Source organism: Macaca nemestrina, chromosome 6 (assembly GCF_043159975.1).
Source record: "Macaca nemestrina isolate mMacNem1 chromosome 6, mMacNem.hap1, whole genome shotgun sequence".
Classification (NCBI taxonomy): Eukaryota; Metazoa; Chordata; class Mammalia; order Primates; family Cercopithecidae; genus Macaca; species Macaca nemestrina.
Window position 1 is genome coordinate 75688380 of NC_092130.1, and position 12023 is coordinate 75700402.

A 12023-nucleotide genomic window follows, 5' to 3' on the forward strand; every position below is an offset into this window, starting at 1 on the left:
GGGAGGAGGGATAGCATTAGGAGATATACTTAATGTAAATGACGAGTTAACAGGTGCAGCACACCAACATGTCACATGTGTACATATGTAACAAATCTGTACCTTGTGCACATGTACCCTAGAACTTAAAGTATAATTAAAAAAAAAAAAACAAACTTGAAGTATATAAACAGATGATTAAATCCACTGTATTTTAAACAAGGGGCAAGTACTTGCCTCCCAGAGTAGGCCTCTGGGCCTCTTAGAAACGTTTGCAATTATCTTTCTGGACTAAGTTATCTTTCTGGACTAAGATGGCTCATTCTTTTAGGTTGTGAAGTACCCTAGTCCACCTGGGAGGCTGAGAGCCAGGTAGGACAGGGTGTTGCCCCTAATTTCTCCAGGAGTGAGTTTGGGAAACAGCCTGGGCTTTGGGAGTAGTTTATATTTTCAAATTCTCACCTACCCACTAAAATTTTTCTGTAACCCTAAAATCAATACCCACTGTGCATTCACAGATGTGCACAAATTGGTAAAACATTTGAGTCACCACATGTTTACTTTTTCAGTTACAGTCCAGTGTGGTCATGCTCTGCTTTCTTGTTTCACTTCTCACACCATAAACAAGTATTCATTTTGAGGTCTACTTAGTGCCATGTTTTTCACATTTTTATGTTTTTGTTGGTAATTCTACAGTTTAAAAGGGTCCCCAAACATTGTGTTGAAGTGTTGTCTAGTGTTCCTAAAGCCATGTAGGGTGGCATGGGCTTTATGGAGAAAATGAATGTGTTAGATAAGGTTCATTAGGGTATAATGTCTAGTATTATTGACTGTGAGTTCAGTGTTAATGAATCAACAATGTATATCAAATAATGTCTTCTAAAACAGAAACAAACATATAACAAAATTATGAATTAATTCATTGAGAAATCATTGTGACCAGAGGCTCTCAAGAACTTAACCCTATATATCCCTTAATACCAGTAGTTCAGTTCAGTGTTCAACAATTCAGTGTTCACAGCAACTTCATAGAATGTATTATGAATATGAGAATCAACTATATATCAATGGAACAGAATATAACAATTGACTTTTTTGTATTTTAATTTTATTTTTAAATTGGCAAATAATTGTACATATTCATAGGACATATGGTTTGTCTTCTTTCCATCCAAATCTCATCTTGAATTGTAGTCCTCATAATCCCCATGTTTTGTAGGAGGGACCCAGTGGGAGGCAATTGAATCATGGGGGCAGTTACCCATACGCTGCTGTTCTTGTGATAGTGAGTGAGTTCTCATGAGATCCAATGTTTTTATAAGGGGCTTTTCCCTCTTTCCTCACCACATCTCCTTCCTGCCATCATTTGAAGATGGACATGTTTTCTTTCTCTTCTGCTGTGAGTCAATTAAACCTCTTTAGAAGAATGAGCCAATTAAACCTCTTTCCTTCATAAATTACCCAGTTTCAGGAAGTTCTTTATAGCAGGATGAGAAGGCACTAATACACTAAATTGGTACCAGGTAGTGGGGCACTGCTGTAAAGGTACCTGAAAATGTGGAAGCAACTTTGGAATTGGGTAACAGGCAGAGGTTGGAACAGTTTCAAAGGCTCCAAAGAAGACAGGAAGATATCAGAAAGTTTGGAATATCCTAGAGACTTGAATGGTTTTCACCAAAATGCTGATAGTGATATGTACAATGAAGTCCAGACTGAGGTGGACTCGAATGGAGATGAAGGACTTGGTAACTGGAATAAAGTTGACCATTGCTGTGTTTCAGCAGAGACTGGCAGCATTTTGCCACTGTCTCAGAGATCTGTGGAACTTTGAACTTTAGAGTGATGTGTTAGGTTATCTGGTGAGAGAAATTTCTAGATGGCAAAGTGTTCAAGATGTGACTTGGATGTTGTTAAAAGCATTCAGTGTTATGTATCCACAAAGATAAGACTTAGAATTGGAAGCGAAGCAGAGCATAAAAGTTTCAAAAAAATTGCAGCCGGATGATACAATAGAAAAGAAAAATCCATTTTCTGTGGAGACAAGCCAGCTACAGAAATTTGCATAAGTAACAAGGAGCCAAATGTTAATCACCAAAACAAAGTAAAAAATGCCTCCAGGGCATGTCAGAGGTCTTCACAGCAGCCCCACCCCCCATCACAGGCCTGGAGACCTAGGAGGGAAAAATGGTTTTGTGGGCTAAGACCTTGATTTTTGTTCAGTCTCAGGACTTTGTGCCCTGCATTCCAGCCATGGCTAAAAGAGACAAATGTAGCATTTGGGCTGTTGCTTCAGATGGTGCAAGCCCCAAACCTTGTCACTTTACATGTGGTGTTGGGCCTGCAGGTGCACAGAAGTCAAGAATTGAGGTTTGGGAACCTCCACCTAGATTTCACAGGATGTATGGAAGCACCTGAATGTCAAAGCAGAAATTTGCTACGGGGTGCAGCCCTCATGAAGAACCTCTACTAGGGCAATGCAGAAGGGAAAGATGGGTTGGAACCCCCACACACAGTGTCCCCACTGGGGTACTGCCTAGTGGAGCTGTGAGAAGAGGGCCACCATCCTCCAGACCCCAGAATGGTAGATCCACAGACAGCTTGCGCTATGCACCTGGAAAAGCTGCAGACACTTAATGGCAGCCTGTGAAAGCAGTCAGGAGGTAGACTGTGCCCTGCAAAGCCACAGGGGTGGAACTGCTCAAAGCTGTGGGAGCCCACCTCTTTTATCAGCATGCCCTGAATGTGAGGCATGGAGTAAAAGAAGATCATTTTGGAACTGTAAGGTTTAATGACTGCCCTATTTGATTTCAGACTTGCATGGGGCCTGCAGCCCCTTTGGCCAATTTCTCTCATTTGGAATGGGTGTTTACCCAATGCTTGGAATGATCCCTTGTATCTATGGAGTAACTCAATTGCTTTTGATTTTACCCTTAGGTGAAAGGGACTTGCCTTGTCTTAGATGAGACTTTGGACTTGTTTAGGTTAATGCTGGAATGAGTTAAGAATTGGAGGGTTGTTGGGAAGGCATGATTGTGTTTTGAAATGTGAAGACATGAGATTTGGGAGGGACCAGGCTAGAGAAATATGGTTTGGCTTTGTCCCCACCCAAATCTCATCTTGAGTTGTAGTTCCCATAATCCCCATGTTTTGTGGGAGGCACTGAGTTGGAGGTAACTGAATCATGGGGACAGCTAACCCATGCTGCTATTCTTATGATAGTGAGTGAGTTTTCATAAGATCTGATGGTTTTATAAGGGGCTTTTCCCTCTTTCCTCACCACTTCTCCTTCCTGCCATCATGTGAAGAAGGACGTGTTTGCTTCCCCTTCCACCATAATTGTAAGCTTCCTGAGGCCTCCCAGCCATGCATAACTGTGAGTCAATTAAACCTCTTTCCTTTATGCATTACCCAGTCATGGGTAGTTCTTTATAGCAGCATGAGAATGTATTAATACAACAAGTGCATAATAGTGTTTTGATACACATAGTGTGTAGTGATCAGATGAGTGTAATTAGCATATCCATAATCTCAGACACCATATCATTGAGTTGGGAATGTTCAATATCCTCCTACTAGCTATTTGAAGCTATATATTTTCAACTTTAGTCATCCCATAGTTGTATAGAACACTAGAACTTATTCTATGTATCTAGCTATAATTTTGTATCCTTTAACAAGCTCTCATTATCCTGCCCTTCCCACTACCTTTTCCAGACTCTAGTATCCTCTTTTCTACTTTTTACCTCTATGAGATCAAGTTTTTTTTAGCTATCACATAGTCAATTGATTTTTGACCAAGGCTTTTTCAATTACAAAGAGAAAGGTTTTTTTTTTTTTTTTTTTCAATAAATAGTTCTAGAGAAATTGAATATCTCACATTAAAATATATTTATTTTAAACTCACCTCGTATCATACACAAAAATCAATCTGAGATGGGGCAGAAAGCTAAATGCAAAAAATGAAACTGTAAATTTTCTTGACGACAATTTAGTAGACTATCTTCAATAGTTTTGCCAAGCAAATAATTTTTTGGACAAGACCCAATATGCATTAATCACCAAAAGGAAAAATAAAAGTAAATTAAGCATAATCAAAATTAAATTATTTTCTGAAAAATTGATTCAGAAAATGAACACAAAATACAAAAAAAATAGGAGAAAATATTTGGAATATTTGTACATGGCAACATATAATGAACTCCTGCATCTCCAATAATTAAAAGACCAGAAAACAAAACAAATAAAACTCCCATCACCTAAAGCAAGAATTTAAAGGTGGTTCAAATACTTAAGCAACCACTCAAACAATTAGATATTGAAATGATCATAAGCACATAAACAGGCACTCTACATCCTTAGTTACTAAGGAAATGCAAATTAAAGCCAGAATGCAGTACCATTTCATATTTCCTGGAATGGATAAAATTAAGACGAATGATAAGACAAAATTGATCTTCTCTCTTCTTACTGTCCCATCTTTATCTTTACCAGCTCCTCAAAGAAATATTCTCTGTGTATCCTATTTGAAACAGCTCCTCTCCAAACTTAATTTTCTTAACACTCTTATCAAATATTAAATTATATTACTTCTTTATTCGCTTCCTGGTATACTTCATATTCTCAATCTCAATTGTAGGCTGAAGGCCAAGATCTTGACTGTCTTGTGCTTTACTGTATGTATTATATATACCTGGTGCTAGAGCAGAGCCTGGCATGGGAAAAGTTCAATAAGTGAACTTTTTCATATTCTGATCCTACCTACTGGTAATTTAAGTCTCTTTAACACTCTTTTGAGTATATTACATTATTTTTCTAGTACTCCTAGAAAACCACTGTTATAAATAATACCTATTGCTAACAGTTAATAGAAAAAAAATCATTAAAAGACAAATCTTATAATAAACTTATTTTAATATACTCCCACAATACATAACTTTAAATAATATTATAATAACATATTAACCAAATATAAATAATACATTACCATTTCCTAGACAAATTAAGCGAAATAAAAATTCATTAGAAAAAAAGTGTGAAAATTGTATCTAGAATAGAGGTTTAATACATGTTAAAAGCAAGAGTTTGGGGAAATTCTAGTTCCAACATTTATCAGCCATTGTTCTTTCTCAGTTAACATTTCAAGCCTCAGTATTCATGCCAAGAAAATGAAAGAAATGACATACCTATCTTAGAATTACCAACAACGTCAATAGGATTAAAACTTATAAAGCACAAATATAGCATTAATTGTAGGACTTGATTAGATTATAATTGTAATGAAAATGAATTGTTTGAAAATATTTTAATACTCTATTATAAAATTCTATATTACTTTGGCATTTCTACCTTAACACCTTTATACAGTATAATTACTTTTCAAACAACTGCCTTGGAACATAAAACACATCTATTATCAAACAACAACACAAAAGGCATAGTCAGATACCTAAACAATTGGAAAAGTTGAAGAAGCCTGAGTTTAAGTATTTACTTTTTTTGTCACCAGGCACTGCCTTTGAAGATATATGTAGCATATCTGTACGACAAAGTTATATCCAGCTGTTTGCTGAAATAATTATCATTTTGGCTTCTCTTTAATAAATTATGTAGCACAAAGAAAAAATAAATAATTATGCAAAACAGCCAAGGATTTGTGTTAGAGTTTAAATAGTAAAGACAATTTGAAGTAGATTATTAGCCCATATAGCTATCCAGGAAGCTTTAGATTAACAACTTGAAACCTTTGGTTTGTGACGAAATAGGTCAGTCCTTGAGTTGAGATTTCTTTGGTATTTTAAGAAGATTCAAAGAGCAGAGTTTAAGAGAATATGAACACGACATCCATCAACTGGAGAGCTGGCCGGGCATGGTACCTCACACCTGTAATCCCAGCACTTCGGGAGGCCAATGCAGGTGGATCACCTGAGGTCTGGAGTTCGAGACCAGCCTGGCAAACATGGTGAAATCCCATCTCTACTAACAATACAAAAGATTAGCCAGGCATCGTGGTGAGCACCTGTAACCTCAGGTACTCAGGAGGCTGAGGCAGGAGAATTGCTTGAACCTAGGGAGTGGAGGTTGCAGTGAGCCAAGATTGTGCCATTGCACTCCAGCCTAGGCAAGAAGAGCAAAACTCTGTCTCCAAAAAAAAAAAAAAAAGTAAAAACAAAACAAAACAAAAAATACTGGGGAGATATGAAGAAAATAAAAGAAAACAAAAATCCACAGTAATGATTCCTACATAGCATTTATTGTATATAGCATTATATATTTGAATGTATTAATACATCTACATAGCATTATATATGTATATGTGTTACATATATATATAAACTTTTTTGTATGTATATACATATATATGTACGTGTGTGTGTGCGCATATATATATAGAGAGAGAGATAGCAAGCACATATATATGAAGGGGAGGGAGCAAGACAGATTTGTTACATGGATATATTGCATAATGGTGAGGTTTGGATTCTAGTGTATCCATCACCCAAATAGGAAACATTGTACGTAATCAGTAATTTTATAACCCTTAGCCCCCTCTCATTCTTCCCAGTTTTAGAATTCCCAGTGTCTATTACTTCCCTCTGTATGCCCATGTGTAACCATTGTTTAGCTCCCACTTATAAGTGAGAACATGCAGTGTTTAATTTTCTCTTTCTGATTTAGTTCATTTAAGATAATGGCCTCCAGCTCCATCATGTAGCTGCAATAGACATGATGCCATTCCTTTTTTTTTGGCCATGTAGTATTCTATGGTGTATATATAGCACATTTTCCTCATCCAATCATCCACTGATGGACACCTAGGTAGTTCAATGATTTTGCTATTGTGAATAGTGCTGCAATAAACATAGTAGTGCAGGTGTCTTTTTGATAGCATGATTATTTTTCTTTGGGTAGATATCTAGTGGTGGAGTCACTGGGTCTAATGGTAGTTATATTTTCAGTTATTAGAGAAATCTCCATACTGCTTTCCATAGAGGTTATACTAATTTGCATTCCCATCAACAGTGCATAAGCATTCTTTCCCTTTTCTTCTGCATCTTCACCAACATCTGTTGCTTTTTTGACTTTTTAATAATGGATATTTTGATTGGTATGAGATTGTATCTCACTGTAGTTTTAATTAGCATTTCTCTGATGATTTAGTAATAATGAATATTTTTTAATTTGTTTGTCAGCCACTTGCATGTATTCTTTTGAGAAATATCTGTTCATGTCCTTTTCTTACTTTTTAATGGAGTTATTTGTTGTTTTGTTGTTGAGTTTTTGCATTTCTTGTTGAGTTTGGGTATTGGCTCTTTGTCAGATTCATAGTTTGCAAATATTTTCTCCTTTTTGGTAAGCTGTTTTTTTATTGTGTTGATTATTTTGTTTGCTATGTAGAAGATTTGTTATAGTTTGATTTAGCTCCATTTGTCCATTTTTGGTTTTATTGCACTTGATTTTACAGTATTAGCCATAAATTCTTTGCCTAGGCCAATGTCCAGAAGAGTTTTTCTTGGATTTTATTCTACAATTTTTAGAGCTTCAGTATTTACATTTCAGTATTTAATATATCTTGAGTTAATTTTTGTATATGGTAAAATATACGGATCTAGATTCATTCTTTTGTATAGGGCTAACCAATTTTTCCAGCATCATTTTAAAAGAGGGTGTTCTTTCCTCATTATATATTTTTGCTGACTTTATCAAAGATTGGTTGGTTGTAGGTATGTGATATTATTTCTGGGTTCTCTATTCTGTTTGATTGATCTATGTGTCTACTTTGTACAAGCACTATGCTATTTTGATTACTATTGCCTTGTAGCGTAATTTGAGGTCAAGTAATGTGATGCCTCCAGCTTTGTTATTTTTGCTTAGGATTGCTTTGACTATTATGGCTCTCTTTTGGTTCCTTATTAATCTTAGGATGTTTTTTTCTAAATCTGTGAAAAATAATATTGGAAAATTTATAGAAATTGCATTGAACCTATATATTGCTTTGGGTAGTGTGGTTATTTTAACAATATTGATTATTTTAATCAATGAGCATGGAATATTTTTCCATTTGATTGTGTCATATCTGATTTATTTCATCAGTGTTTTGTAGTTCTCCTTGTACAGATTTTTCAACTCCTTGGTTAAATATATTCCTAGGTAGTTTAATTTTTTTGTAGCTATTGTCAATGTGATTGTATTTTTGAGTTAATTCTCAGCTTAAGTGTTATTGGTGTATAGAAATTCTACTGATTGTTTATGTTGATTTTGCATCCTTAAACCGTAATGAAGTCATTTGTCAAATCTAGTAGTTTTTCAGAGAAGTCTTACGATTTTCTAGGTATAAGATCATGTAATCAGGGAATAAAGATAATTTGACTTCCTCTTTTCTAATTTGGATGCCCTGCATTTGTTTTTCCTACCTGGTTACTCGGTTAGGATTTCCAGCACTAAGTTGAACAAGACTGATAAGACTGGGCATTCTTGTATTGTTCCAGTTCTTAGGCAAAAGGCGTTCAACTTTTCTATATCCAATCTGATGTTGGCTGTGAGTGTGCTCTATACACCTTTTATTATTTTGAGGTATGTTCCTCAACATCTAATTTGTTGAGCATTTTATCATGAAGAAATATTGGATTTTATTGAATGCTTTTTCTGCATTGAGATAACCACATAGTTTTTATTTTAAGTTACGTTTAAGTGGTGAATCACACTTATTGATTCATGTATGTTAACTCATCCTTGCATTTCTGGAATAAACCCCATTTGATCATGATGCATTATCTTTTTGATGTGCTATTGATTTTAGTTTGCTAGTATTTTGTTGAGGACATTTGTACCTATGTTAATCAGAAATACAACCCTATAGTTTTATTTTGTTGTTGTGTCCTTGACTAATTTTGGCATCATGATGAATTGATTTTGTAGAATGAGTTGTATAGAAATCTCTTCTCCTCAGTTTTTTGGAATGATTTCAGAAAGATTTGTACCAGCTCTCCTTTGTGTGTATAGTGACATTTGCCTGTGAATCCATCAGGTCCTCGGCTTTTTATGCTTGGGAGATTTTTATAAAAGAACTTATTCAATTTCATTCCTTGCTATTGGTCTGGTCAAGATTTCAGTTGCCTCCTGGTTCAATCTTGGAAAGGTGTATGTCTCCAGGAATTTTCCATTTTCTCTAGATCTTCTAGTTTCTGCACATAACTAGATAATCTCATGATAATCTCTGATGATCTTTGGTATTTCTGTGGTATTGGTTATAACACCACCTTTATCCTTTCTGATTTTGTTTATTTACATATCCTCTATTTTTTCTTGGTTGATCTAGCTATCACTCTATCAATTTTGTTTATGTTTTCATAGAGTCAAATTTTTGCTTCACTGATCCTTTGTATCATTTTTGTTGTGGTTTCATTCTCATTTACTTCTACTCAGATATTTGTTATTTCTTATCTCCTATTAGCTTTGGGTTTGGTTTGTTCTTGTTTTTCCAGTTTCCTGAGATGTAATGTTAGGTTGTTAATTTGAGATCTTTCCATCTGTTTAATTTAGACATTTAATTCTTTAAACTTTTTTCTCTTAGCACTTCTTTGGCTGTATCCCACAATTTTGAAATGTTTCATCTCCATTTTTCTTGTTTCGATTTTGTTTCTGCCTTAATTTCTGTTTCTCCAAAGATCATCCAGGATCAAGTTGTTTAGTTTCCATGTATTAGTAAAGTTTTGAAAGCTCCTCTTAGTATTGATTTCTAATTTTATGCCACTTTGGTCTGAAAGATATTTGATATTATTTTAATTCTTTTTAACTTCACTGAGACTTAATTTATGGCCAAGCATATGGTCTATTTTGAAGAATGTTCCATGTGCAGATGAGAAAAGTGTATATTCTGCAAGTGTTTGATAGATATCTGTAAATGTCTATTAGGTCTGTTTGGTCTAGATTCCAGTTTAAATCCAGAGATTCTTTGTTGATTTTCTGCTTCAATGATGTCTAGTGCTACCGGTATGGTGTTGAAGTTCCTCACTATTATTTTATTACTGTTTCTCTTTTCTTAAGTCTAGAAGTGTTTGTTTTATAAGTCTGGGTGCATATATATTGAGGACAGTTATATTTTCTTATTGAATTGAACACTTTATCATTACATAATGACCTTCTTTGTCTAAATTTTACTATTATTGATTTAAAGTCTGTTTTATCTGATATAAATTTTTGTTTTCCATCGTGTAGTGTACCTTTTTCCACCCCTTTACTTTGAATCTGTAGGTGTCTTTAACCATTAGGTGAGTCTCCTATAGACAATAAATGTTTAGAACATGTTTTGCTTGTTTGTTTGTTTTCTTAACCCAATTTGCCTGTCCGTATGTTTTAAGTGAAGCATTTGGGCCATTAACGTTCAAGGTTAACATTGATATTTGAACTTTTGTTCCTGTTATAATGCTGCTACCTAGTTGTTTTGTAGTCTCAATTGTGTAATTGCTTTATAGGATTTGTGAGCTTTGAACTAACGTGTACTTTTATAATGGCAAATATCACCTTTCCATTTCCACATTTAAAATTCCTTTGTGCATTTCTTGTAGGATTAGCCTAGTGGTGACACATTTCTTTAGCTTTTGCTTCTCTGGGAATGATTTAGTTTCTTCTTCCTCTATAAAGCTTAGTTTGCCCAGATATGAAATCATTGGCTGGCATGTTTTTTGTTTAAGAAGGCTGAAGATAGTATGGCAATCTCTTCTGACTTGTAACATACCTACTTACAGTCTAGGCTGTAAGTCTGATGGAACTTCCTTTATAAATGATTAGACATTTTTCTCCAGATACTTTTAGGATTTTTTCCTTCTCTTTGATGTTGGATAAACTGATGGCTATATGCTTTGATGAGGTTAGTCTTGCAGACAATCTGCCAGGTGGTCTTTGAAGCTTCTAGTGTCTGAATGTCTAATTCTCTCTCTAACCAGGGAACTTTTCCTGAATTGTTGTGTAAAATACATTTTCTAATATTTTATGTCTCCTTCTTCCTCAAGAATGTGTAATTAATATGTCTGGCCACTTTACATAATCCCATATTTCTTGAGGGCTTTGTTATTTTTTTATTTTATTATTTATTTATTTATTTATTTTTGCCTGACTAGGTTAATTTTAAGGACTGGTCTTCAATATCTAAAATTCTTTCTTCTGCTTGATTTAGCCTACTGTTAAAGCTTTCACATTTTGTGATTCCTTCAATGAATTTTTTATTCCTAGAAGTTCTGTATTTTTTTAAATATCCATCTCTTAAGCAATTTTTTTCATTTATATCCTGAATTGTTTTCCTGGTTTCTTTCTGTTGGTGTTCAACTTTATCTTTGATTTCATTGAGCTTTCTTACAATCCATATTTTGACTTATTTGTTTGTCATTTCAGAATTTTCATTTTGGTTAGGATTTATTGCTAGAGAGCTACTGTGATCTTTGGGGTGTTGAGATATTTTGGGGTTTTGTACTGTTAGAGTTATTGCATTGATCCTAATCATCTAGAAAACCTGCCATTTGTTATTTTTAAATTTATTTTCTTGGATGAGATAATTCCCCCCCTTGGGGGTGTGACTGTAACGTCTACTGTGTATGATCATTTGGCTTCAATTCTCGGTGACTTTAGAGTGCCAAGGTAATATATGAGTTCCTTGGTTATAGGTAGCTTTAGGACAGTTTCCTTCTCTAATGCGGATTATTGTAGCAATGTACTGAGCATGTGAGTTGGTTCACTCTCTTCTGTGGGGCTTCAAGTATGGAGGTCTCGGGAAGCTTATCTCATTCCCCAGCAGTTACACAATTGCCCGACCAATCTTTTGTCCAGTAGGTGGCACTGAGGAGTAAGAGCCAGCTTGCCCACAAATTCTCCAATGATCAACACAAGCACATATGCTGACTTGGGTGGCAGAGGGAGAGCATGGTGGGTTGTGCTGAGGTCTTGGAACTCTTCTCTCAGTATTCCACTCAGGCTATGATCATTCACCTACTATCATTCACATAGCATCTTAACTGCTCATTAAAATATCTTTACTTCTAAGCCAGATATGC